We start from the raw sequence: 5082 nt of genomic DNA, 5'->3' as shown, positions 1-5082 counted from the left end.
TATGTTGTCAAAAATAAATACAGAATTATGTGCCCGCTGAGCAGAAATAAGTAAAACTAAATCACGTAATTCAGACAAAGAAACACACATTTTAAAATCTCAAATGTTTCACTGTATAAAATATTTGTAACAAATACTTACAGTAGTTGAATACAGTGAGTGAACCCTGAGTATTTCAAAGGTTAGGGGGGACGGATTATTTCCAGCAGCTAAAATAAATGGTTCCCCCCGTTTAATTTAGGCAAATAATGAGCAAATGTTTTCAAACTTCCAGGATTTGTTGCTCATCAAGAGAGGTATAAACACAGTTAAAGACTTGCTAGTAAATTAATTTTAATTATTTAATATTAGCAATAAAAAATTATAAATACACACAAACTGTATTTGGCTACTGACTTTTTTTTTAAGGCTTAAATGACAAAAGTAGGAAAAAGACAGATTTTCTTGGCGATTAAAAAACACGAAACAGTGCATGAAGACCTCCAAACAAGACCTCGTTTATTTATTTATTTTACAATTTTGTTATTGCTTATTTTATAAACAAACTGAAAGTTACAACCTTGACATGATTATATGAGTTGTTTTACGGAGAAATCCCGCAGAAGCGCCGTGAAAATGAACGGATCTGGCTGCAGTGCGCACTCCCGACACAGGGGGAGTACAAGACCTCTTTTCTCCAGAGGGTGCCATAAAGTTATTTTCACTGTTCTTAAAAGTTTAGAAGTATTAGTACAGTTTCCTAATATGGAAGATTCTGTACTCATTTAGCTGTACAGAATATTTTTTAGTATAATTTTTTTATACTAAAATTTTTGTTAGTATAAATTTTTTTTAATATTTTTTATTCTAAAAAATTAAATACAACAAATAAATATAATGATACTTCACTTAGCGCCCACCTCCTTGTTTAGCAGTTGGTATGTTCCTACTGCAGAACTACTGCGGTGACGGTGAGTTTTGTAACATGTCAAAACATCCCAAGTTATCAGGTGCAAAGGAATAAAAAGAAATAAAAGAGGGAACACGTGACAAAAACAGAGGTATAGTAAAACTAAGATGATGAAATTACGTGTTATCTTACTTAGCAAAGTTTAGCAGCTAGCCAAACACGTCGTTCTCAACTTCTGACATTGTTTGCTGATTGGCTTGGTCAAAAATCTACTGGAGACAAGCCGAGTCAAGGGAAAGGAGCCAATGGGCAGGTTAGCCGAACATGCAAGCTAAATAAATAGCCTAGCCTTTCATGATTGCTTTCATGCGGGTGTTAACTCAAAAGCCACTTGTTCCTAAACAATTAGACATCATTGTCAACTTAGGATCATTATCCTAAATTCTGTTGAATTTTATTGCTTCGTTAAATTCTGTATTTCACTGTGATAATTTCCGACTTAAATTGCATCTCAGAAAATTGAGTATATACATGTACAGTATAGTGGACATAATACAATTACTATGTTTTTTCCCTTTTATTTCTGAAATCATAGTCCTGTTTTTATCTGCAGATGTGTTACTGAGGTATTTAAATCCCACCTCTGGACCTTTTGCAACACCATCAACACCTGTTGCCACCTCGCAGGAGCTTATTCATCAGAAATGAAGGCTACACCAACAAACAGGTGAACTGATCAGGTAAGAATATTTTCGGTTTTGGTTATCATTTTGTTTCTTAATGAAGAGGAAATTACAAAAATGAAAGTGTTAAGTGGCTGCGCAAGTAAATAGAGTGTCAAAATGGCTAGGGCTAGACCTGACACAGTGGAAAACATCTTGGCACTACCACAGAAACTTTTGTCTATCAACTTCCTTATTTTCACTCTTAGGCATACAGCCAAGCAGTGCCAAGAGAAATAAATGGTGTTGCTGGACTGATTGCTTTGCAAACAGCAACCAATAGCAGGTAAAGTAGCATTGCATAATAGTATTTCAGGCTCCCAAATTGCATTTGCTTTCAAATATTTTAGGTAAGCTCTATGGAAAAAAAAAAAAAAAGAATAATTTGGAGTCATGTTCCACTGAAACATCTGAGAATAGGAATAGGTGATACTGATCTGCGAATAGGCAGATGTCCACTGCACTGCAGATTTTGGAACAGTTCAACATACTTCTATTTTATTTGACCCCTAAATAGCACAATATGCTCAGAAGAGAAAATATAAGATTAGAACTACGAGCTTGTTTACCAAGGTCTCACTGCAGAGACATTTGTGTCTAAGTATTTCATAACAATATTACTCAGAAGTAAAAGGTACAATGTAATAAAACTACTTCTAGAAGTAATTAATTTTCAAAAAGCTACGTATTTAAATGTAACTGAGCAAATGTAACCTGTTACAACCCACTTCTTGTTGCATCATCATATCAAATTTCTTTGCTGCATTGTGATGCCATTAATAAAATAAATGGCTTCACAGGGATGCCTAGTGTTGCGTGGTGTAGTGTAGTGGTAGAGCATGTGCCCCATATTCAGAGGCTATTGGCCTTCAATGCAGCCGTCCCTCCCCAAATTACAATTTGGTCTTTAAAGTGGGGATTGACCACAAGCATACCACCAAATCAATTACAAAGGGGCTTAGGGACAACAGTAAAACAGTGAATACAATGAGAAAGTATTTGTGAGCAAGACAATCTACATTCCAACTGTGTGTTGCACACTTAAGGGATACTTTTAGAAACTGTTTCAGATAAATTGTACGTATGCTCTGTAATCCAAACCGTAGAACAAATGAGAGTAACGTAGCTCGTCATATTAGATTTACTTTTGTTAAGCATGATAAATAATGCTATGAGGGAGCTAATAGGATAAGAACAAATCCAGTCCAAGAAGAGCGTAATGTTACCTGAGCAGGTTTGTGTGACCCGTTGAAATGTTTTTTGTTTTTTTTTCCAGTAAAGTGCATGACATGTGAACTCAGCAGAATAAGAGGATGTGTGTACGGATGACAGAGCTATGACCTTGGCAGTGTGCTAATGAAAGACTTGATCACATATAACCTTTGATCACAAAAGAGGCTGTTGTAACAGTACAGAGGGGAAATCCAGTGAAGCTTACACATCAGCACATATGATAAATTAATCGGTTTTCATTTAGCTGGGTTATGATGGGATTTCCCCAATTCTTGACTTCTATGGACGGAGTTACCCACCAGGACATCCGATGCCTACTGGCACGTGAAGAACGATGTGCTCTTCATAATCTCACAGTGAAAGAATTATTCCTGCACTGCTGGTCTTTGGATTAAGCTTAGTTTCTGAGTTAGACATTACACAAGGGACTCTGACAACATCTTGCAAAAGTGTTCATATAATATTAACTTTTTTGTATCTTATAAAGTTCCTGTATGTGATATACCAACACAAATGAGTGCAAAAAGTAGAAGTAGAAGTAGAAGGAACAAGATGAATGTTTTTCACATTTCTACAAATAAAAACATAAAAAGTGTCTTTTGTCCCCTCCGTTATGTAACTCCTAAATGAACCCTTTTCAACCATTTTGTTTTAGAAATCACTTGGTAAGCAGAGTTTACCTGTGCTACGGTAACTGTGTCCATAGCACAGTTATGGAATGGCTAAATTAAAGCATATCCAGGTGTCATACGCCCAATCAAAGTTCAGACTTTATGTATAAATTAAATCAAGCCAAGACCTAAAAGATTGAGTGCACTGATGCTATTTATTCAGTTTGACAAAGCACAAGCTATTTTGCACAGGAGTTTAGGCATTAGATGTACAAAGCTCAGGGCAATGTACTCTGATACAGAATCTGCAGAAAATTAGTGTTGCATGCTACAAATACTCTGCCTAACTTTTTCTAGGCTTGTCAAATAGAATGAAAACAAAATACGCTGAAGTTTTAGGATGTAACATGATAAAATATGACAATGTACCAGAGCTGTGAATACTTTTGAAATTTAATATATGCTATGATATTAACTAGAACCTAGTCTTTGGTAATAGAGAACATGTGTCAAGCTCAAGGCCCAGGGGCCAAATCCGGCCTGCCGTAGCTATTTACGTGCCTCACTAAACTTTAGACGGCCACATAAATAGAGCCTTCAAGATAATGCTTGTGTGATTAAATGTTATTTTATCAATCAAGTTAAAGCTGCTCTGTCTCTGTACTGCCAAATTACATCATGTTCAGTTATATTATTTAACTCTAGGAAGTACTCAAGTCCAGAGGCAGCTGTTTATTATTATTTCAACAGTTTGTTAATGGGTTTTATCAATACATTCTGCCACAACCTAATCTTCGAGGGCATTTGTTATCTTGATGTGGCCCAAAGTGAAAATGAGTTTGACATCCCTGCTATAACGAATAAAATATCAAACAAACTGGGAACTTATGTGTTCGGCTACCATGGGGAAAAGTTGTGAAAGAATTAAATGGCTATAATTACACAACATCTTTTTTAAAAATTAACACGTTAGCCATTTGCAGCACCTTTGGTGCATTCTGTATACTCTTCCTATTTTATGCCACACAACCATATGTATTGTGTAATATTTTGTTAGATTATAGCTAGGTCCCACTCATTTTGTACACACGCAATGCATAGGCACATTCCCTATGCCAGTTCTGTGTCATTATGTGCCTCAGGCCCATGTTATTGGTGTATGTTTGCTGTTTGTGACTGCAAACAAAGCCAGCTTTAGCTCTGTTGCTTACCCACACACACATAAACACACCGCAGTGTGATGCTATTTTCTATGGTGAGCTAATTGTCCCCGGGGCTCAGTTCTTTCTGCCTCGGATTGCTGTTGGACATTATAGTGCTACATTGTCCCTGGGAAAGCTTTAATGAAGAGTTATGAGGAGCTAGGTGTTTGCTGTGGCAGAAGGTATGAAGGGAGGATATTGGTAGATGGAAGCTGTAAGGAATTAAAAAGAAAGAAGTTTGAGTTTATCTATAGAGGAGATGGAGGAAAGAAGAGATCAGGTGTTAAAACAGAGAGATGGGTGGAAGGAAAGAAATTAGGGGTCAGAACTTTTGTTTATTCAATGAAAAGATGACTAAAGTTCCCTTACTACAATATAATCATATTTGGGATGCGTGCTGGTTCGCCTAACTCGTGGAACTCCCA

At 36.4% G+C, this 5082-nt stretch overlaps 1 long non-coding RNA gene across 1 annotated transcript; it reads left to right on the top strand.

Annotated features, from left to right (window-relative positions):
* The first annotated feature begins 892 nt into the window (after positions 1-892).
* On the top strand, positions 893-3385 carry LOC106935546 (uncharacterized). Its single transcript, XR_001421915.1, has 4 exons — positions 893-1040; positions 1503-1629; positions 1821-1897; positions 2888-3385. It is a non-coding gene; the product is annotated as an uncharacterized LOC106935546 (long non-coding RNA).
* Positions 3386-5082: the final 1697 nt, after the last annotated feature.

This window comes from Poecilia latipinna, unplaced genomic scaffold, assembly GCF_001443285.1.
Source record: "Poecilia latipinna isolate Pla-1442-1.1 unplaced genomic scaffold, P_latipinna-1.0 Scaffold1978, whole genome shotgun sequence".
Classification (NCBI taxonomy): Eukaryota; Metazoa; Chordata; class Actinopteri; order Cyprinodontiformes; family Poeciliidae; genus Poecilia; species Poecilia latipinna.
Note: the sequence above shows the minus strand (reverse complement) of the source record. Positions and strands in the feature narration are given on the sequence as shown.